The following is a 25,297-nucleotide window of genomic DNA, read 5'->3' as shown; positions in this document are numbered from 1 at the left end:
TGATTTCAATATAAATTTATTTTTTCATATATAACTAAAATTCAAAAATAATTAAGTTTTTGGAAATATTTTGAATAAAAATATTCACAATTTACAGCTATGTAAGAGAATAATCGTGCATTCCCCATAAATATTTAAACACCCGTTTTAATAAATGCAATTTATGTCATCTTACATATTGATTTTAGTTTTACAAATAACATTTTTAATTTGTTTGTATACAAATGTTTTTCTTCTTAATTTATTTATTTTTACTGTTGTAATTTTTTGTAAATATTTAGCTTAGATTTATCGCTTTTTAAATATGTTCCCGGCACGAATTGTAGTCACTACAATTGAATAGTAAAATAAAATAAAAAAAGATTTATGGCGCTTGTATTTAAATGCTGCTAATTTAAGTGTAATTTAATTTTATAAATATAATAATAGTGAATCAAATTTGAAATTTCTGACTGGTCAGTTGCGACTAACATATCAAAACGGACAGAAAACTGCTATTTCTTATCATCGATTTTAATGAAATTTACCACACATATTACCGTTCCAAAGGGTTTCTCAAATCAATGACTTTTTCATCGGATACCCATTTCATTTCAAAAAGCAAAAAAAAAAAGAGAAGACATTTGAATCAATTTAAATTTATATAGTAAAACACATGTGCTTAAATTTTTATATGAATTTATATGAAAAAACGTACTTTTAATAACGGTTTTCTTTATAACTCCTGATCAAATCGAGTCTCCATCGAACATTTTTTGCACGAATATAGTAGAGAGTTTAAGTGTCCTCACACCATGTCCTTCCTTAGTTTTTAACTCTTTTAAAACATTTTATTCACACCATTTTAAAGACAATATGTTTGCTTTTAAAATGGAATCAAAAATTATGTTGGACTTTGTTATGTGCAATTATGTGTATATAAATTTTTCAATTTTCAAATCGCGATAGTTTTACATCGGAATGAGTTTCCATTGAAAAAGACACTGATATGAGGAACATATTGGATATATTATGTATGTGGCAAATTTCATTAAAATCGGAGATATTAAATCCGACTGCTGTCCGCTTTCACATGGATCCTCTCATCTTTAACTTAAATTAATAAAATATGAAAGTTTTTATGTAGGGAAGCTAAAAGGACAAATTATCGTTGTTTGCCATTACAAAAGTCATGGAATTAGCGAGTAAATTAAACCAACACTAAAGTGTCCTAACAATTTTAACTGAATAAATTTAATAAACCATTTTAAATTTCCATATTTCTTATTCGTTTGTCTTATGGTTCATTAGAGCATTTAAATTAAATTGTATGTCTTTTTAAAAACGTTACAAGTGTTTTTTACCCTTTTTTAGCAATGGAATAAATATCACTGCGAGTGTTTTATTTTTGGCTTAATTCAAAAAATCCAAAGTAGCTAATTCAGCAGTAACTAAAGCATTTGCTATAATTATATCTTTATCTCGTTTAACTACAATTATTGAAATAAAAATACTACAATAAACAACTAGAACGCCAACTAAAACTCGAATAATCTCCAAAAAATAAAATCAATTTATTTGGATGAATAAACGAAAAAGCATTAACATAATCACTGTATAAAACGCATTTATAAAAAACAGATATTCCCAGCTACAACAATTCAAAATGACATAAAAAATTCGAAAAACAAAAAACAAACAAGAATTATAAAAACAACAAGAGCTTATCAATAACAACAACACTAAAAAAATTATTGTATTTTTTTTATTATTTCTTTCTATTAAAGTACTGGAGAAATTATAAATGAAAAAAAAACTGATCATTTCCGATTACTACGATTTCAAGTATATTTTTTTATGGCTGCATTATTATTAATACTCGTATCGCAAAAAATGCTGGTCATAAAAAATCAAATTGTTTAAACACGCTTTTAGTGAGATAATTTAGCCACCCCCTTAGAAATAGTACTAAAACTGAAAATAAAAACAACACTCAACACAATACACAACTTTTATGACCAACTAAAAACAAAAAAAAAACAATCCACCAGAAATATTTATTCGTATAAAAATTATAAAAATACTCGTAGTATATTGAATGATATAAATGGGAAAATAATGATAAAACTGATTTGTTTTGTTGTTGTTATAGTTGTAGTTGGCGGAGGCCAAAAAAAAAACAAACAAATCAATGTTTTTGTTTTAATTCATGACTGGTACGATACGGGCAGTGGTTTGTTGAATATTTCAATTCTAACTTTTTATTGAACTGAGTTTTTTGAGCTGAATTTTTTTTTGATTGATTGAGGAACTAATTTCTTATATGACCAAAATCTACATAAGTTACAAAACAATAAAGTATTTATCTTTTCTAAGAGAACCTTAATGGAAATAAAAGCAAGAAACTTTTATTTTTATTATCATTAAAATCAAAATTTTTAGTTTTGATTATTGTGGAATTAAGGTTTTGTCAATAAAGAAAAAAACCTCTAATTGTAAATGAATTTACATACATTTACATTAAAAGGTTAAAGTTATAAATTTAAATGACAATTTAAGATCTAGATCATTATATTTTGATATCATGTTAAAATTTAAACTAATTTTAATAATGTAATAATATTTAAAAGTTGAGTGCAATTTTAACCCCAAGTACCATTTAGAGTTAATTTCTATTTTTGTGCTGTTATTATAAATAATAGAATTCATGTTATATTTTTCTTAAGTTTCATCAAAATCGGCCCAAAAAAATATATAACATTTCGCTATCTTTCCATAAGAAATTCCAAATATTAAAACATTTGACCTTTGACCTTCATGATTTAAGGGTTAGCGTTTTCCGATTTTAGTAAAACATTCAGACTATCAGACCTGTTACACATTTTGTTCGGAATGTTTTCAATTCCGTAGTTACAATTCCGATCGATTTCATTTTAGGTTCTTCAGATTTTCAGAATTCATTAATTCCAAAAATATTTAATAATTCTGTATTTCTGATTTGAATTTGAACAGCGTTTTATTTTATTAAAGCAAATGTGAAGTTTTTGTAACAAAAACTGATTAAAAATTTTAGAAAAACTAATAATTACAAAGAAATATCAATTCCACTTTGAAAACTAAAAGTGATTTTATTCCGAAAGAAATTTTTGTTATACTTTTTCTGAAGAAGCAAAAAACGGAATTAATTCCACTTTCGATCGGAATGGAATTCTGTGACAGATATGGCCAACAAATTAGTTTTTCTCGAAAATCACAAGTTACGGAAAAACTATACGAGGTATTGTCATAATTTTTTCATGTTTTTATTCCCTAGTATATTCTGAATAAATCCCAATGAGATGATAAAAACAATTCTGAAATTTGTTTAACAAAATTTTTAAAAATTTGAAAATCCAGTTTCAAAAAACTGCCTTTAAAAAAATTAAATTTTTTTGGTCATACCTGTGAATAGATTAACGATTTCCAACGAAGACAAAAACTCATATACAAGTAAATATGGATATATTTTAAGTAAAAGTGAGCTTTCATTTTAATATTTCTCAAAATATGTTATTTTTGCTCCTACATTTCTTATTCAAGTGGCCTGAGACACGTTAATGGTCTGGGGAATTTTTAATAACTTTAACATTTTTTAACCCAGTTTTGTGATTTATAGCTCATTAGAACAAAAATTATATAGAATTTTCTACTCTTTCAAATTAAATTGAAAAAGTAATGTTTTAATAGCAAAATTTTCATCTCAAAACTTTGGATGATTTTTTTTTTACCAATATTCACCAAACTGGGGGGTGAGACTAGAAAAAATCAAATGTTTCTTTATTAAGGGCACCCTAAATTGCATAGTATATTAAGAGGAATTTTCCCCTATATGTTTCTCTAATTTGCTTTTTAGAAAATGTTAATCTCCAAAGTTCTAAAGTTTTCAATAATACCAAATAATTATACAAAATGGTTAAATATACGATTCAAGTTCGACCTATCAGAAAAATTTTCCCAATTTACAAAAGCAGTAGGGCATAACAAAGTTGGTTTTGTTGCAAAATTAGAATTATTACTTTTAGTATTTTGATCAAGTGAAAGCAATTTTTATAAATTCAACAAATTCTCATATAAATAACAATTTGTGTTGTTTATATTAGAAAATATAAATAAATAATGAAAATAAAACAATCATTTAAATAATATGGACATTCAAATAAATACGTCATTTATAGTTTTTTTTATTTTATTTGTATTGTACTTTACAAAAGTTTTAACAATATGTGTAATTTTCTTGGATTTTAAACTACAGAGAACTGCAAAAGTCATTTCGTAAAATGTGTGAATTTTTTGAATCAATTGAATTTAAACAAATTCGAAAATTTAAATACCTTTAATATACAATGAATTTAATTCAAGTTAATTATTCCAAAAAAACTGATATATTTTTACAGTTTTACAAGCCAAAAATATATGAAAGTATTGAGATTTCACACTTTATATAATCTTTATGTTAATTGACATAATCTACAAAGTCTTGACTGTTAATCGGATTTAACATATTGGGAACTACTGACGTCTCTTCTCATTATTAGTAAATTTAAATTGTGTGAATTTTCTTGAATTCTTTAAAATACCACTGAATTAACATTATCTGAATAATAAATAATTATGCTTCAGTGATAATTAAATTTCAAAACAAAAAACACAAATTGTAAATTCCATAAAACTTGAAAAACAAGGCGTGTAATTCTTGATTTGTTATTAAAACAAAAAATGATAAAAACGAAAAAAGCTGATTAAATTTAATGCGTTTTTCTTTGCAATTTTTTTTTGATAAATAATTACATATTTACTATTTATTATACATATTTGATATTGTGGGGAACAGATACCATTTTTTTCACTGTTTTATTAAGATTAATTTTATGAATGACACATTTTATTGAAATTTCAAACAATTTATTATATTTTTAATGGAATTTTTTTTAACGAATTTATTTTTGTTAAATTATTTAATATTTAAAAATTAATTTATGTTTTTTTTTTTTAATATTTAGTTCTGTTTGTTTAATTAATTAACTTGTTTTTATTTTTGTTTATAATTTTTGTCAATTTATTTTATTTTAAAATAAACTTTAGTTATCTTATTAAATATTTAAGCTTTGTTTTACTTAATATTTGTATTTAATATTTTTTTAAATTATATTTATGTTTAATTTTTATTTTTCTGTTTTTCACATATTCACTTTTTTCTAAAATTAAAACTAAATTTTGTAACATTCTTCAAAATACAGTAAAATGTTTCAATAATAAAAATTCTATTCAATAAATTGATCCTTTTGATGGGTCATTATTCAAAATTAGTGTAAAAAAAATCAATGGGGTTGTTGAATCGAATTACAAAAAAAAACCTTCCTGTTCAAATTTCCTGAAACTTGAAATAAAAAATTCTTTTTGTATAGATATAAAGAAATTGATAGATCTTTAATTAGTGTTTTTAATGTAATGAAACAATGATTTTATAACGAAATTAATGTCGAATCTTATATATCCTTTGAAGCACACTTTAAGATAAAAATTGCAAATTTTTTTTTTCTTCTGAAAATAAAAAATATTGTGTTTTATTGTTTTTATACCCTTCACCATGAGTGATGAGGGTATATATAAGTTTGTCATTCCGTTTGTAATTTCTACATTTTCCATTTGCGACCCCACAAAGTATACATATATGTTCTGAATCGTTATAGATAGCGGAGTCGATATAGCCATGTCCGTCTGTCCGTCTGTGTGTTGAAATCAACTTTCTGAAGCCCCCAAATAACTTACATACACGAATGATACATCAATATCTCCGAAATTCTTCCGGCTCGGTTGCTATTTAAAATCGAGAAAATCGGTCCACAAATGGCTGAGATATAAGGAAAAAACCAGGACAACCTCGATTTTTGACCTATTTTTGAACCTTATCTGGATTACTAAATCATTAATATAGACAATATGGATATCTAATGATAGATATTTCAAATACCTGTGCAACGACCATAGTAAGTTGGGCCTACAATGGGTCAAAATCGGAAAAAAAAATTTTAATCCGAATTTTTTTTTTCACCAAAATTTTTTTTCACTAAATATTAAAAAAAAAAAATTAAAAACTAAAAAAAATTTTTTTCAAATTAAAAAAAAATTATTAAAAATTAAAAAAAAAATTTCGAAAAACAATTTTAAAAAAAATTTCGAAAAACAACTGGACAAAAATTAAATTTTGTTTACCTAAATATATTTAAAATTTTTATTTTAAAGTATATTTTTGTGAAGGGTATATAAAATTCGGCACAGCCGAATATAGCTCTCTTACTTGTTATTAACTTATTCTCTCTGTCGAATTTTGTACTAACAAATCGTCGTATGCGGGAAGTTTTGCAATACTTCTTTAATTTGAAAAAAAGTGCCGCTGAAACATACCGATTGTTCACCAAAGCTTATGGTGAATGTGTTCCATCGATTTCATTAAATTGAGATAATTTGTGGCAAAGTATAACAAGTAGTCCGACACTTTGACAGCAGTACCTAACTCTAAACATATGTTAGTGAATTTAAAAGTGTATTAAAATATATTTATTCGACATTTTACAGTTAAAATTTCGAGACTTTTGATGTGTTTAATTCTCTCACAAGGGTGTTGAATTCACAAGGAACCCGTATATGTGAGAGAGTAATTTTAAAAATAGAGAGTCGGACTGCTTGGTACACACTGGTTTGTGGGGTTCAGAAGACGGATGTCAAAGATCACCCAGGCCAGAAAACAAAGTTCGAAGACTAAGAATTGGAGGCATTACTCCAAGATCAAACTCAACAAGAGTTTGCTAAATCATTGGGAGCATTTTCAAAACGTTTGCGAGGAGCAAAATGCATCCCAAAGCAGGGAAATTGGGTACCATACGAATTGAAGCCGGGAGACCTTGAAAGAAGATTCTGCATGTCCGAAATAATGCTTAAACGTTATAAAAGAAAGTAATTTTTGAATCGAATCATTACTTGCGATGAAAAATGGATCCATTACAATAACCAGAAGCGTAAGAGATCGTATGTGAAGACCGACCAACCAGCCGAATCAACAGCAAAGCCAAATATCCCTAGTGTTAAGGATAAATATCCCCTGTGTTTGGTGGGAGCAAAAGGGTTCTATCTATTATGAGCTGCTGCAACTGATTCGTTTGAAGCGAGCAATGGCCGAAAAACGCCCAGAATATGCGGCCAGACACGAAACCGTAATATTCTATCATGACGACACTTGGGCACATGTTGTAATACCTGTTAAAAAGTATTTAGAATGAAGTGGTTGACGTCTTTGGAAAGGTCGAAAGTCGATATAGGCTCTCTGCTCAAAAGTTAGGCTAAAAACTATTCATCGATTAAAATTTAAAAGTTTCGATTTGTTGGAGATTGGGCTGAATAATAGATTCGGTTCTGAAAAAAATTATACAAATGCTGTGGTTAACAAACAGCATAAGACAGAGAAGAGAAAATTAATAAAAATAGTTCTTGTCACTTATTAAAAAACAGCTAATCTAAAATATTGAAGAATTTTTGAAAGAATTATAGTGGTAGATTTCACTGCATTTTGATATGTTTCTTACACAATTATGATATAACTAAACCAATTTGTTTTATACTTTTTTCAAACAATTTATTTGATTTGTTTACATTTTTTAGTAGTGAATTTGTTTCTATTCAATTATTTAAAATTGACACACAAATGAATTGATGTCAAATTTTGTATTGTAATTTTTAACACTTTTCTTTATTTAGCTTACTTTTAATTTATACATTTTCTTAAATTAAAACTGCACTGAAACCTTTAAATATATTTTTTGGAATTATTTTTGTTTATTAGTTTTAATTTGACGCATTAATAATATTATTTCCATTTAAATTATTGTAGTTTTCTTATTTAGTTTATTATTATTCACTGTCATATTTATTTCAAACTAGTTTTATATTTATTTTTTTGTTTAATTTTGAAATTTGTGATTAATTAACATTTATGTATGTTTTTATTTATTCATTTTATTTAACTTTTTCTGATTAGAAAAGATGTGATTTATTTTTGCTAAACATCTTTTTTAGAAATTTCGTTTCACACATTTGCTTTTGTTATTTTATCTTGTCATATAGGTAATGTTTATTTTGTAGTTTTTTTTTCGAATTTATTTACTTTTCCAAACACTATCTATTATAAATAATTTGTATGATAATCGTTTATCATTTGCATTCAATTGGATTTTGTTTACTAAATTATTATTTACATATTTTAATCTTTTTTTTAAAATTTAGTCATAGATTAAACCCGTTTTTTTGTAAGTTTATTAACTAATATCGAAAAACATTAATAATAATTATTCATTCAATCATCATTTATTATGAATAAAACCGAACCGATTTTCAATTTAAATCTGAGGAAAATAACAAAAAAAAATCTCAGCGCAATTTAACTTTGTGACCGACGTTGTTTGAAGGCGTTTGTGTTTCGTTAGTTTTGTTTTTTACTTTTGTAACCGTTAAAAACGTCCGCACATATTGCCTTCTTGGGATAAACTGGATTTTCGGAGTTTGCCAAATCGCTGGCAATGCGTAAAAACTACATGTAGACAAAATGACAACAAAAATTCAAACACACACAAATACACACGGACATGAAAAGCGTCTATACTGCAACAACAATGAAAATATTGTATACACATCAGGCATGGAAAACAGATATTTTTAAATGATACTGTTTTCTGAGCAAAGATTTATATTTTTGAGATTTTGATTAAAAGTATGTACAGTGGTGGCCACGAATTTAAGACAAAAATTGTTTGCTAAATTCCACGTGATTGTCAATTATTTTTTCAAATATTTCCACACATATGTATGCATGAGGACTGTTTTAATACACAAGTGTGTTTTATTCGACTGTGTCAGTCAATTCATACATATTCACCACGAACACATAAAATTTTTCTACAGCTTGACCAAAAAATTTTTTTTTTAAATAAACATATTTTCTCACATTTATATCATTATATTTTTATTATTATAAAATATTCGGACCAAATTTCGTATTTTTAGTTCCATTAGTTTCGGTCATATCATGTTATTAACAGCGGATGTTCGCTGAGGTGGGTCAACGTATTTCCACATATCTTTGTCCAAATATGTTTTACCGATTTTTCCAAACAGTTTTCAGAAACTAGAAACATTAATAATAAATTTCATACCCTTAGAGGTCCTTTTATTTTGGCTCTATCGCACTTAAAATTCAGTTGATGAAAAAAATTCAAGTATTTGTCTTAAATTGGTGGCCACCACTGTATGTGTAAACAAAACACAAACAACTGTCGAAACAGTATTTTAAGAAGATGTTTTTTGATTGTCAAATTGAAAAAATTTAAAATTTAAAAAAAATTATTTTCATTTTTTTAAATTTATTTATTAATAGTTTATTTTTGAGCCGATTTATTCACGTATGAATCATCTATTTAAGTTATTTCTACGCTAGATATATTTTTGGTTGTAAATTTTTACAGTGTGATTTTTTATAGTGTAATTTGATTCGATAGAAAACATTTTCAAAATACAATCATACAAAATTCAACAATTTCCTTATATAAAGAGATTCTACAATAAAAAATCAGATACGTATTCAGTATGAAAAATAATGTCAAAAATATGTATGAAATCATTAATTGTATTTAAAGATAACTTATTAGACATTTCGAAATTTATAAAATTTTTTAAATACATACAAATAATAAACATTAGATTATGATTTTTTACTTAATTTATAATTTTTATTTTTTATTGTAAGATTTAGTTTTTATGTGCTAAATTCCAAATTCAATTATTGATAAATTCACAGAAATTTATTGTTGGAGGATATGTTGGAAAAATATATTAGTTCCACAACTTATTCTATAACGCATTCTTACAGTCTGTGCTTGCTCTAGTTTGGCGTTGACCTTCTTAGGAATCATTCGGGAACTAGTTATTTTACAAGTGATTTTGATTTGAAATTGTGACGTTTTTAAATCCAAGAAGCAGTTTGGAAATTTATATCTTTTGTTCGGTATATAACAATTGATAGAGGACTTTGTCTATTTTTCAAAAAGTTTTGACAATTAAAAAACTTCATGGAACACTTTTTTGAAAAAAGCTTTTTATTGAGTTTTTGCGGAGATGCAAATTTTTTAAATTGAAATTAAATTTTTATTTATGAATATTTTTTAATGAAAGTTTACAGTTATATAGATTTTTCTATTTGATAAACAAATTTTGAAATTTCTTATCCGGAATACCGCAATTACCAAAAAAGTTTTGAAAAATACCAAAAGTGCGATTCTTTTAGTTTTTTGACAATAATATTCATACCGGGGGCGGGGTATCGGAACTCTCTACAAACTAATTAAGAACATATTGGGCAATCTAAAATGGGTTACTATATTTAGATGTCAACTATACGCTTTGAAAATTTTTGTCCAAAAATTAATATTTTTTGGATGGACCTGGTGCCCCGATATCAAAAATTTAATTTTTTTATTTAAAATATTTTATATAAAGTAAGCTTTCCAAAAAGTATAAATGCCTAATACATCTTCTTAGAAATTAAAAAGAAAAAAAAATATTTTTCCCGATAAAGTATACTTTATACTTTTATACTTTAAAAAGGTGATTTTTCGCTATAGCGAAAAATCACCTTTTTAAAATTTTGTATGGTTTTGGACTCAGTCATGATTTTTAAACAACTTTTTTGTTGATATATGGATTTGTTGTGAGTCCAACAAAGTCGGAAAGTATTCACACCCGCTATAGCGAAAAATCACCTTTTTAAAATTTTGTATGGTTTTGGACTCAGTCATGATTTTTAAACAACTTTTTTGTTGATATATGGATTTGTTGTGAGTCCAACAAAGTCGGAAAGTATTCACACCCGCTGTTATCAAAAAACTGGAGTATGGTGGGTCAAAATGTTGAAAATGTAATTTTCAAATGCGAATATTTCCTAAGCTATAAGAGATAATTAATAGCTACCTAAATTTTTGAAATCGCAAAACAAACGAAGAACTATGATCGTTTTAGAAATTTTACATATCCGAGGTGCGATTGCGAAATTACGTTCAAACCCGACTATCCGTTTAGGAGTTACAGATTGATTTCCCTCTTTTTTTGTTCTATACCACTGTGCGCCGTTATTTGAGTTATAGTCTATATTGTCAATAAAGTTACTCTTAGAATCGTTTTTGATATCAGAAGTCGAGATGATAATTAAATTGATCCAATATTTCCTTAAAAAATTTGTGATTTACGAAATACTGGTAAACGTTTTTAAACACATTGGCCCATAATCATAGTCAAAAGTAAAGTACATTTTAAGAGAATTAAACTCGACTTTACTTAAGAGTGGACTTTATGTCTATCATAGACAAGTTAAAGTATACTTCTGACGCTGAATTCGACTCTAAATATAAAACTAGCTGAAGTTGTTTTTAACTCGTTTAACAACAGCATCAGCTGTTCTTCGCCGAGTAAAAAAGTTCGTAACAAATAAAAAAATGTTTAAGTTACAAGATATTGGTAGAGATTTTGCAATTATTGAACAGTTCTCAATAAAATTATTACCAAAATATCGTAATTATGATATTAGTCTTATCTTTTCCATTTTTCCACAACATACAACTTTCTTTCTTTGGATGTCCCGGTTACTTTTATTGTTTACGTTTTTTGAATTTTTTGAATTTTGTATGTCAGCTGTTCAGCGTTGCCACTTGCCTGTTTTTTGTTGTATATTATATGAAAACATTTTCTACATTTGCGGTGGCACCCAGTTAAAGTCGGTTTAATTTGAAACATACTTTAATTTTGACTATGGTTGCAAATTAATAAAAAGCAGGTTTTTATTTTAAAGTTGTTTTTAAAAAGAACCGACTTTAGTGTTTGACTCTGATTATGGGTCAGTGTATTTATTCTTACTTATTCAAACGTTTTATATAAAAATCTTAATTTTCACAAAAACCTTGGCACACTAAGCTTTTAAACCAGATCCATGCAGTTGTTTCGGAACTAATAAGTGCTCTACTAGAAAGGCGATATCAATGGCTATATTGAATAAAACATTCATTTTCTTAACAAGAAGCCTCGATCTTAAATTTAATGATAACGTAATATATTACAAATAAATTCCTTAACTAGGTACCTGCTTTATTTGCTGATGTCAAAATTACAGCATTTTCCATCCCTGATATAAACAGAACGGACTAAAAGCTAAAAAACAACAGAAAACAGAATTTGTTTGTGTTGTTTTCTTAACAGAAACCAGCCAGAGTCACAACAATGAACCGTCAAGAGAGTAAAATTGTGAGATTCTCACATGTTTAGGCAAAAACAAATCTGTAATGCTGAGTTTTGTTGTGGCGAGCTCCCACAGCCACCCACTATTACAGGAATAAAATTCTATTCAACGAAAATAGCTGGTTGTACATGCAGCTTTTGTCCCTGTTCTTTTGTTATTTTTTGTTGTTGTTGTTTGGTACCAAAAACACATGTAATAATATTAAGTAGCTAAGCTGAAAGTGAGGTGAGGTGGTGGTTTTTATTTATCTTTTTGTAATCTAAAATAAAGTTGGATATTCGATTCATATTCTCTATGTGTAAAAAGTACAATGAAAAAAGTTTAGTACTTTTTACATGGTACCATTTAAAAAAAAATCCCTTAATTATCATTGCCTTGAAACAACTACGTGAATAAGTAAATTATATTTAGGCAAATAGAAATCACAATATAAACAATTGCCACTTTCCATTAGCAAAATAAATTTGAAAAAAAAATACAAACGCTTGATTTCTACGTCTTTCTTCTGGCACAGAAATGTGGAGGTGTTTTCTTATAATTCTTTAAATTAATTATTAATATTTGCCAAAATACATGGCAAAATACGTCTAATGATTTAGATGTTTATTATAGTAAACGCTAACAAACGTACATATTTTTGTCAAATTAAAAATAAAATAAAACACAAATATTATAAATATCCATTCAATTTTCTTACAAATCATTCATTTAATTCTTTTTTTTTTAGTTTGTTTGTCTACATTTAGAATGTTTATATTTGCAGATTTTTTTGTATTAATTTTTTGTATCTGTTTTGTTATCAGATGCAGAAAAAAAGAAAAATAAATCTTTTTTCCCGCTATTTATTAGTTTTTCTCATTACCTATATTTGATAGACTATGTGAGTGACTCTCACAGAGTTTTAAAAAACTGTTGTTAAATGAGAGATGTGTTGTGCAGTTAACTGTAAATGGCTCCTTAACAGAAAGCTTTTAAATAAGAAAGCTTTTTTATTACAATAAATAAACACTTTAAGAAAAAATTTACTAAAATGTCTTAAAAATGTATTATTTTATAAAAGAATTGACGGAAAATGTTAGAAATTGTAAATTATTAAATTTAATAAGTAATCAATGCTAAAGCTATTACGATAAATATTTAAAATAAATTTACGATTTCTTTTAAAAATTCTTCAATTTGTAATTACTCACCCAATATTAATGGAATGTTGATTTAATTATTACACGCAAAAACATTTATACGTACCTGGAAAAGATAAATAAGAAATCTGTTTTATTTTTTTTTTTTAATTTTAATATAAATAGTATAAATACCCGATTTACCCCTATTAACACGAAATCTGGTTAAGTTTTAACTAATAGTTATACTGACAGTTTTCATACAAACATAATTTTAAACGACAGTATAGCTATTAGTTAACACCTAACCAGGTTTCGTGTTAATGGGGGTTAGAGAGAATAATTAGTAATTTAATTATAATGAATCCATCAGTTAAGTTGTTAATGAACAATAATTTATTGTCCAATTCACAATCGGTATAGTAGCCTTGTATCGTAGTATGTCGTAATTTGTTTTATTAATGTTTTGTTTTTATTTCGAAAAATTAATTTGAAAAATATTTATGACTACTAAGCTACGACACCAATTGTGAATTGGACATACAAAATTAGTTACATGGAGAAAAGTGACATTATTGATTTTAACAATATGAAGTAGACCGTCTCAAAGCATTGGACACCCGTTATAAGTAATAATATTGTGTATTAATTTCAAGGTCGAATGAGTAATATAATTTGTTTAAATTTAATTTGCATTATTATATTATGAATGATTTAGTGATTTAAAGATAATCACCTTAATCATAACATAATACGAAATAATTAATAAATATGAATACTTAACCAAAAACAAAAATGGAAAATATAACTGCGACTATAATCAATGTGAGACGAATATAAATAATATTTTGTTTCAGCACATATTTTTTCTACCAGTGTATTTTAACAGAATTATGTTATGAAAAAAGCTTTTCTGTTTGCAACAACAATAATAATATCTTGTTCATCTCTCTCATCATTTAGCAAATTTAATGTTAAATCAAATGAGACTAACATTTCACAATTGTATTGTTTACTTTTAGGCGTAGCTGCAAAATGAAAAGCCCAATGTCGCGACGACTGTTGAAAAAACAACCATTTTAAAAATAGTCAACAGGTTGAAAAATTAATTTATCCCGGGAATATCAAAATACACATTGAATATAAATTTTATCAGAGCAACAACAAATGTGAAACACAACAGCTGTTGTTTTTTAGATGCTTCGAAATTGAAAGTAAAAACAACAGTCAAATGTACAAACATCAGGTAAGTAATGAAAAACATACAAGGATTCGTTAAACATGTGTATTAATGGATATGGGCTTTACAAACAAATGTAAAGACGTACACATTTACATATGTATGTATGTTCAGGTCTTACAGCCTGTTTAAATGAATAATTGCTAAAACACAACTACCCAAGCATACAGACATTTTTAAATAGAGCTGTAGGTGTATTTGTAATTTTAAGGTTAAAGTAATTAAAGAAAATAAATAAAAAATCCATTAATTAATGTGTAAATTATATCAAGTGTAAAAAGTACATTTTGCGCGTTTTACACAAAATTCAAGTAGAAAATGCTCAAAACTCATTGGAGTAAAAATAAAATAGTGTTTTATTTTTCAAACATTTGGTTTAGTTATTGTATTAATTTACCAAAAAAATTGTGTCTACAGATTGATATAGATTCATATATGCACTTATATGTATGTGTATATTTCCATTTTTAACGTCGTATCATTTAACACTGATAATAAAAAACGGCTTGATTACATGAGCCAAATTTACAGAAGCGTAAATCCTTATTAAACCAAGAAAAGTTTACTCAAATTCAAACTCACATACATAATTAGTACACGCAGAGAAAAAATATATAGTTGTACATGTTTATCATAACAATTTCAACATTTTTACAAGTTTTTTTAACGATATTATGGTCACTGCAATTATGTATATGATTGTGGTAACCATAATATGTTTTAGTTACTATTAACAAGATTGTAGCAGTCATATATGTGATTGTAGCAATTATATATATGGTTTTAGTAATTATGTATATGTTGTAATACTTCACCATATTGTGTTGTTCTAGGATTATGTTTATCATACTCTGAGAACAACATGATTGCCACAAACATATACATAATTAATACAACCATATATATGATTGCTACAATGATGTGAATGGTAGCTTAAACATATTATAGTTACCGCATTCATATAAATAAATACAGTGACCATAATATTGTTAAAAAAAATGTGTAAACATTATTAAATGGTTATGGTAAACATGTACAACTATATTTTTTTTTCTGGGTGTATATACACATTCACCTTCATTTTTATTTGTCTGACAACCCGTAATAATTATGAGCAATTTCATCAACTTTATTTGGCTTAGTTTTTCGTATGTCTTTTTCAGCAATTTAATTTTTGCATAACAGTCTACGTGTAAGTGCTTGTGGTGTGTAAAAATGTTATTAAGAGGAATTGTATAAAAATAATTTTAAAATTCTTCGAAACTGATTTTGTTTAGTGACAGTATTTTCCGTAATGAGCGATATGTCATTCCATTATCAATTTTTTTTTCTTCAAATTGTCTTTATAATTATTTGTTCTTTAATTTATTTTAAGAATTTATAGATTTAAAATAGAAAATAAAGAAATATGAGTGTTTCCAAAGCGAAAAGTAATTGATTGGAGATCGTAATATCGTAATATAATTAAAATGAAAGATCGAAAAAACCCATGTACTAGGGTGATCGATTCTTCTACATTTTTTAGAAACAGGGTTTCTTCGAAAAATTGCAATTTAATATAAACTGGTTTCGGTGTCGGTTTTTTAATTATAACCGGTTAATCGGCTTTTTTTGGCAAAATATTACAACGCATAGAAATAAGAAGAAAAAAGTTTTATTTATTAAAATAATAGTTATTAAAACCAAAACAATTCATGGAAAAACATAATAAAAAAAAAGAGATCATATAATTAAGATAAAGAAAAAACATATATTCTAATAACGAAATATAAGCTTTTAATTCTAATTTTGATTACTTTTTTAACCTTCACAAGGTCTTCGGGTCAAATTTGACCCCTTTTGAAATTAAAACTGATTTTTTTCTAAAAGTGAGTGGTTGATATTTTTGATATTTTATGAATTTTATTTGATTTCAAATGTCAACAACTACTTTAGGTTTTTAGAAAAACAAATTGGCATACATATGTATCTATAAACTTTTTGGACTTTTTTTGGGTTCATGTTTGACCTGGAGCAAAAATCTTGAATTTTTGTTACGCACAATTTAGTTAAATGTTTTCAGAGCTTTGTAGCACTAATATATATCTGTCTGTTTTCATCATACCAGCTGAACATTACACTTGTATGAAAACTTCGATTTTCCGGTTAGATACCAAAGCTATGTTTTTCTTATCCTTCATAAAGTCTTCGGGTCAAATTTGACCAATTTTGAAATTAAAATTGAATTTTTATGTCTTTTATTTAATTTTAAATGTCAAAAACTACGTTAGGTTTTATAAAAAAAGTTGACAAAAAATATATATATTTTCTATTTGGGTCAAATTTGACCCGAAGATCGTTAACGTCAGTAAATTTTAAACCCTTATGAAGGCTAAAATAAACTCTTAGGAATAAAGCACAGTTTAAATGCTTTGGAGTATATCGATAACTCAAAAAAACACACTTTTAGAAAAAACCGGCTATTCGAGGAAAAAAACCCGGTTTCTTCGATATTCGAAATATGGGCTTTCCAAAAATACCGAAACCGACTTAATCTAAAAAACCGGTTATAACCGGTTATTAAAAACCGGGCCGATCGCCCTACCATGTACATATCGTCACCAAAAATGCAAAACAAAAAATTCGAAATTGATTTTATTATTTATTACGATTCACTACATCATATCACATATGTGTACAAAATTTTAAACTATTACTATCAAAAATAACCAAGTTATAACCAAATTTTAAAACAAGGAGTCATCAAGTGAACGATTTTTCTAAACAAAATAAAGACCCAAACGTTTTGAGTAATTAATTAATAAATAGTATTTTACCTTATTTTATGTAGTTTCCTAATATTTTTTTTTTATAAATTTGTTGCTATTCAATGTTTTTTGCAGTCTTTATGAAAATTTAATGAAGAAATTTTTTAGTTTAAAAAAGTAGTCGTTAGTAATTAAAATAAAAAAATATAAAAATATCTATAACTGATTTTATTAAAAAAAAAATATTTTATTTAAATTTTTATTTTTTCATAGAAATTTATATTGATGATTCGTTATTTTGGTTTTAGAAAAAAACAATTCCAAAAACGTAAGACATACTAGATTCAAATGTGTTTTAAATTTTTTTTTGTAAAATATATTTTTAGTTTCATTGTATGTCAGGTTTGAAAATCTCAAGTAATTTCATTTTATATCGTTTGTTGCTTCTCCTTTAAACTTAGGAAAAGCGATTTTTCGATGTTTGAATTATGTAAAAATGGAGGAGACAAAAAAAGTTTCTGTCCATTTATTCGAAATTTTAATCCAAAGGAGTATATATTAAATATCGTAAATGAAATATATTCGCTTTTGGTGTTATACCCTATAGCTGTTAGAGCCCGTACATAACATTAACATAAACTATAAAAACTTTTGCATTATTTAATTTAGATAAAAATAATATAAAATATTTATAATAATAGGAGGCGATTTATATTGTTACAAATTTCCATTAGCGATTTGAATTTAACGGTAAATGTAACTGCCCGCAACATTCAATATGTTTATAAACATGTGCATCAGTAGAAGCATCTACTTATCAACAATGTTGATAAGGACAGCATATCGGTACACTTTAAGTTGTGGACTAAATGTTTGGGCGCGACAGTCATCAGCACAAACGCAATATACCCTCACCACATTGATGGTGTAGGCTATAAAAACATCATTATGTTGCATTCACTTTTATTTCTTATTTTTATTCACTATTTTGTTTCTTAAACGAATGGCCAAACAAAAGCAAAACACCAACCAACCGCCTAACTATACAATGCATTAAATTTTTGACAAATTTGTAACACTTTTTTAACTTACTTATTTAACACTTTTCAATGATATTTTTCTGTTAAGCTATTAGGAAATGTTTTACTTATAATTTAGTACAAAAATATTTTAATATTCCCGATTAATTAATAACCTAGATTAATTTTAATACGACAATTAATCACTAAACCACCGACCACTTTAAAAATTTCTAGAAAACTAACGAATAGTGAGTGCAAGTAACTAAAAGAGTTCTTGGTGTTGTTGTTGTAGAAATCAAAACACCATTCAAAGCAAGGTGAATTCATTCATTGATTCAAAGTTAAGAAAACAAACAAAAACAATGTGATGCATCAGTGATGGGCAAATTAGTACAATGTACTTTTTCTTAGAAATTTTACAGGCCTATCGAAACGAATGCGTAAGGCGGAACGTTTTTTTCCGCTTATCTTTAACGTGGGAGTGATCCATTAAGAACTTAATGAATAGTGTTATGAATTTGAATGTATTTCAAGAGGATACGGATATCTATGAAGAAATAAATTTTTAAGGCGGAATCGTGGCTGCAAGAACAAAATATGTTTTAGCAAAAAATTGATAAATCAAATATGTGTGTACCTAAAAATGTTTAACCAATAATAATGTTTTATTTTTTTTTAAATACTTTTTTGTTATTCATAAATTAATTAAATTGAATTAAGTGAATTTCAGATTATATTTTAGTTCTGTGTGTTGCCTGGAAGCTACCATAATTAAAATTTTGTGTACATATTTTGGATAATCTTTTACAACAACTCGAGCCATTACTACTTGAAACTTGCATCCGAAGGACTTTAAAATTATAATTATATACAATTTGAATGTATATCGATATAGTCTAATAACGCTATAAAATTAATTAAATTCCTTCATTTATGAATAACTAAACATTAAAGGCCTTATTCATAATCAGTTTTTTAATTTATCAAAGTTTTATAAAATGAATTTTATAATATTTGTCAAAAACTCAAGTATCATAATGCAATTTTATCATCTAAACAAAATTTTTATTAGATTTTCAAAAAATACGAATGATTTTTTTGATTTACGTCGGTATTCAAAATTTGTTTAAAACAATTCAAAAACTTTTTATTTTCATATGTCTCGGGTAAGTATTTATAAATACAAATAAAGCAAACAATAATGTCAAGAAAATATAAAATAAAAATAAAGTTTACAGAAAAATATCAATAAACAAAAAAATAAAATATTTGTAATTCTATCGTGTAAACCATGGCAGAACAAGCAAGGTACAATTATTAAAAAGTACGTTCTCAATTATACATTCCCTATAACGTCAAACAAAAGAAAATTGGAAAAAACAAAACGAAACGTCTAATACAAAAATAAATTAATTAAACAAATTTTTGTGTATTTACTTTTTTTCGTGAAATATTCAATTCAAATTAAATTTTTTCTAAATAAATATGTGTTAGTTTTAATATAACGTGCAAAACATTGCGAAAATAAAATAAAAAGTGATGAGAGTGCGTTATTTGACGTTGTAGGTGTAAATATTGAAAACTCTCCCTAATAATAGTACCTGGTTGGTTCTACCATGGTGTAAACAATAAATGTTTTTTCGAAACGATTTTTTGAAATACCGAATGATTTTAATAATATTTTAAATTTGAAAAATGTTAATACTCAGTATTGTCGTCTATAAATACCTTTATTAATATGGGGTAAACATTTTTTAAACTTTTACTTTGTATTTTTGTAGGTACAAAGTAGAGTTGTTAAAATATAATTTGGTTTTTGAAATCATGAATTCATAATCCATAGCTATCCGTATGCAACATTTCAAATAAACAATTTCATTGAAAATTCATAAAACTGTTTATTAAGTCCTTAATGCATTATTCCCCCTTTTCATATTTCTAATAAAAAGTGCAATTTACTAATTTGCCCATCACTGATTCATCACACTTTGATGTTTTGATGTATACAACAAAAACAACAACAAGGATTACCATTTCATCAGTTACTTGCACTCACTATTCGTTAGTTTTCTAGAAATTTTTAAAGTGGTCGGTGGTTTAGTGTTTAAATATTGTATTAAAATTAATCTAGTGCATTAATTAATCGGGAATGTTATAATATTTTTGTATTAAATTATAAGTAAAACTTGTTTATAGTTTATCATAATAACATCTTTGAAATTTGAATTTGCTAAAAATTGAATGCAATATTTAGTTAGGCGGTTAGTCGGTGTTTCGCTTTTGTTTGGTCGTTCGTTCCTTTAGGAAATAAAAAAATGAGTTTAAACTTGAAATATGTACACACGAGATAAATAGGGATGCAATGAAATATGTGATGAAGGCATCTTTAGTTTAACCACGAATTAAAGGTGAGTTATATTTTTTCGATTAACTAAAAATATTTTTTATTTTAGAAAAAACTTCTTATTTTCTTGTAAAAGAAAACGTTTATCTAGGTGCTATAGATGTACCTATATACACTTAAATAGCACACTTATAATTAGGGGGCGGATTTTCATGCATTTATATTTTTGTGAACAAAACTTAAAATAAATGACAATATCTCGCTCAATGCCCAAAAATTACACAACAAAGATTGTAAGTCCACAGTTAATTTTGAATATTATAATTAGAGTTTTTCACGGGAATTCCGCAATCCCGAGAATTATTTTCCTTAGTTTTATGTAATGTTTTTTGAACTTGACTTATAGCTCCAAAACAAATTCAGAAGATTCATACAACAAAAAAGATTTATCCCAAATAGATCAATAACAAGTTCATAGCTTTCACAGAATTCTATTCCGATCGAAAGTGGAATTATTTTATTATTTTGAAATAAAAGCGCATTCCGTTTTGAATTTTGTCTAATATTATTTCGTTTTCTTCAAGCTTTAATTAACATATTTACTTAATTTTTGATTTAATAAGCAAAAAATTGCCAATTCCAAATTAAAAAAATAACGAAGGTAGATCAAAATCTAATAGAAACTGAAGCCATTCCGTTACAAATAGCAAATGGTGACAGCTTTGTATATAACCAATATTAGAAATCGAGTAATTTGTATTGCATTTTTTATTTGTATCCAATTACATTTTAAAACCAAAGACATTTTTTGGATTTTTTCCCGGGATCCCGGGAAATTTCAAAATTAATCCCAAATTCCTGGGAAATGAAAAAAGTGTGTGAGAAAACGGTGGATATATTTACGACATAATCATCTCAGCCTTTATCAAGTGACATGGATTTTAAAATCATAAAAATATTGATTAAACTCTAAACTAGAAAAGTGGTAACACATCGAAGGCTCAATATTAAATTTATTGAAAATTTGGAAAATATGCTTATTAATATGCATTTTGAAGACAAATATAACAAAATATGCGTTATCAATAAAATATGCAAAAATATGCACTAACAAATCGATGCCATTTTGCAGCAAAATGTGTGATTCTGATAGATATTCGTCTACATGGTATTTGAGAAAATATGAATGGCTGCGTCAGCAAATTACATCACAGAGTAAAACTGAAGCATGTGGCTTTACTTTTGTATTTTGGCTGTCATTGAAAACATAGTTGTTTGTTAATTGTGCTGAAAAAAAGTAAGTAAAGCTTAAATTTATATGCTTTTGCTAATTTCTAGTCAGCAAGTCAAACTTTTTAGGCCTTTTAGCATTTTATGGAATTTTTTAAGGTTTAGTTTAACTCTTTTTTTGTACCTCTTAGTAGGATTAATCATTATCTCTGACACATACTTATATAAATACATAAAAGCATCACTTACTTCAATTTATGTAGTTTTCCATCAGCCACACCGTATGTCTACTTGTAGTTTAAATGTTCAAATCTTTTTTTAATTTTTTTTTCTCTAGCGTGAATAATTTGTATGTTGCTGATGGACAGTTTTAGGCTAAATTGTCTCTAGCATTTAATATTATTGACACCAAATTGTGATTGAAAGTTTACAATGTTAGCGAGTGCAAAAATTTAAATAAAAATTAACCAATTTGATAAAAATCTTGATAAAGTGATAGTCTATGGTTCTAATGAATTTAATTAACAAGGCAATAATTATGGACAACAGTGTAAGATTTTAATCGACATGTAATCTGACATTTTCTTGATTATGTTTGTATGTTATTGGTAGTTTGAAAAGTATCTTATATACGAAATTTAATGTGTGTAAGTTTGTTTGAAGTCTATAGAAGACTAAACTGCTTAGTCGATTTTCTTGAAATTTCCACAGTGTATTCCTCTGTACCCGGTAAGAACTAATTAGGACCCTTCCATACAGAGTTAAATAGTTATTATGGACTATTTTTCGAATTGTAATAGTGAGCGTTTTAAAAGTTTGCACAATATATTCTATTACCATTGTACGTAGTTCGGTTGAAAACGGACAGTATTGGATTGGTGGGCGTGGCACCTCCCATACAGAGTAATTAGTTATTTTCGAATATCATTTTTAAGCTCTTGATTTATTTAATGAATCTGACATTTTTACAGGAATTTTTACTAAAATAAAACTATTTGCTGTCTAACAAGACAATTAGAAATAAAGCAATTTCTAACGCTAAAATCTTTATATACTTATAATAAGTTTCACTTTGGTTTTTAAAATTTTTATTTTCAGTTAATTTACATAGAGCACACATGCAAATTTAATTGATTAAGATAAAAAAGTAAAAGCTAAGTTTTTAAGTTTTAAAAAACTCACCTTAAAACTTCTACTGGATTAAATGGAATCCAATTGTTATGAAAAAAGTTAACTTTACAGCAACCAGTTGGTTTATAAATTCAATTGTTTTTCTTAAAGAAAATTTTTGTTTATTAAACACTTTTATTTGTTGTTGACTAAAAACTCTTTTTTCTTCACTTTTGAACACTTTGGCTGCTGAAATAGCATTGAATATCAAACAAACTTTGTTCAAGCGTTCAAGCTGAGATTTATCACAAAAACACACAAACACACACTCTTAGCCACACATACATACATATGTATGTCTATTTATATGAAGCAATTGTGTACGAAAACTTCATCCATTTTTAACAAACTCTATTGAGGCCCCAAATTGTGGATTTAGCAAACAGAACGAATGAATGGCTATTGCAGTTGTTGTCATTATTTGCTAAAGACCGATAATTGCCAATGATTAGAGGTGAAAAATGTGGCAAAATTTTTAACAGAAATCATTTGTTTTGTAAATTTTGTTTGAAAAATTGAAAATTTTATATTTTTTTTTTTATTATTTACTATATTTGTGTTTGTTTATTTTTTGAATTTGCCCTACAATTGGTTTCTTATGCTGTTTGTATGAGTTACAATATTAGTTTTCCATGTAGATTAATTGCGGACATTAATTGCGTTTTATAATAAAACCATAAATGTTAGTAGCATAAAACAGTAAAATGAATATGCAATGGACTTTGAAATATGTTAAAAGTTCTAAAAAATTTAGAGTGCTTGCCAAACGGTATCTAAGTATGTCTGTCGGAAAGTCAATTTTTCACAAATATGAGATGAATAAAATTTAATTAGTTCAAATTTTGCTTTTTTAATTTTTTGGAAAAAAATTATGTATTTCGAATTGTTTATTTATTTTTTTTTAAATTTTTTAAAAAAATTTTCAATTTTATTTTAATATATTCCAATTTTGACCCATTGTAGGTCCAACTCACTATGGTCTTATATGTTGTTGCAAATGTCTTTGAAATATCTATCATTAGATATCCATATTGTCTATATTAATGACTTAGTAATCCAGATGTAGGTCAAAAATCGAGGTTGTCCTGATTTTTTCCTTATATCTCAGCCATTTGTGAACCGATTTTCTCGATTTTAAATAACAACAGAGCCGGACGAATTCCGGAGATATTGATGTATGAATCGTGTATGTAAGTTATTTGAGGGCTTCGGAAAATTGATTTCAACAGAAAGAAAGACGGACTTGACTTAATCGACTCCGCTATCTATAAGGATCCAGAATATATATACTTTATAGGGCCGGAAAATTATATTGTGGAAATTACAAACGGAATGACAAACTTAAATAGGGTATTAAAAGTCAGCTATATTGAAGTGAAGTGAAAAAATGGGAAAAAATTTAATTTTTTAATTTTTTTTGTTAAATTTATGAAAATAATAAAAAATTGGGTAACAAATCGGGTTAAAAAATATTTTTTCATATTTTGACCAATTGTAGGTTGCACAGGTCTTTAAAGTAACTATTATTAGATATCCATATTGTCTATATTAATGACTTAGTAATCGAGATAGATAAAAACTAAGTCAATAATCGAGTTTCTCCTGGCTTTATCTCTATATGTATATCAGCCATTTGTGGGCCGATTTTAAATAGCAACAGAACCGGGTACCTGTAGCGGATATATGAATTTATGAATCATTTGTGTAAGTTATTTGTTGGCTACGGAAGGTTGATTTCAACATACAGCGGACAGACTCACATGGTTATATCGACACCACTATATATAACGATCCAGAAAATATATACTTTGTCAGATCGCAAATGAAAAATGTAGAAATTACCCTTGTCACTCATGATGAAGGGTATTATTTATTCTCCGTTATGAATAAATCAGTGTAGTTTGTGTAATGTTTTAAATTTTTACCATTTTATCCATCCAATTGAGTTTCCACTTTGTTGAGTGTGAGTGACTGCAGCTTTTGGAAATAATAATAAAGAAACAACACACCTGAAATTAAGTGTGCATTTTTTCTAAATTGTTGGCTTCTTTTGACCATATTATAATTGGCAATTGAG

The 25,297-nt window shown here is 26.5% G+C and overlaps 1 protein-coding gene across 3 annotated transcripts in view; it reads right to left on the bottom strand.

The window, feature by feature from the left end:
- The window catches only part of Pde1c (Phosphodiesterase 1c), a 193,724-nt gene extending 185,731 nt beyond the window's left edge, over nt 1-7,993 (bottom strand). For 2 of the 3 annotated variants that reach the window (XM_065500769.1, XM_065500770.1), the window contains exon 1: nt 7,776-7,900. The gene's annotated coding sequence lies outside the window, so the exon portion shown is untranslated. Of the gene's footprint in view, nt 1-7,775 lie in introns of all 3 variants that reach the window. The other variant, XM_065500772.1, reaches the window with a different exon arrangement.
- Nucleotides 7,994-25,297: the final 17,304 nt, after the last annotated feature.

The sequence above is a fragment of the Calliphora vicina genome, chromosome 2, assembly GCF_958450345.1.
Source record: "Calliphora vicina chromosome 2, idCalVici1.1, whole genome shotgun sequence".
Taxonomy (NCBI): domain Eukaryota; kingdom Metazoa; phylum Arthropoda; class Insecta; order Diptera; family Calliphoridae; genus Calliphora; species Calliphora vicina.
Note: the sequence above shows the minus strand (reverse complement) of the source record. Positions and strands in the feature narration are given on the sequence as shown.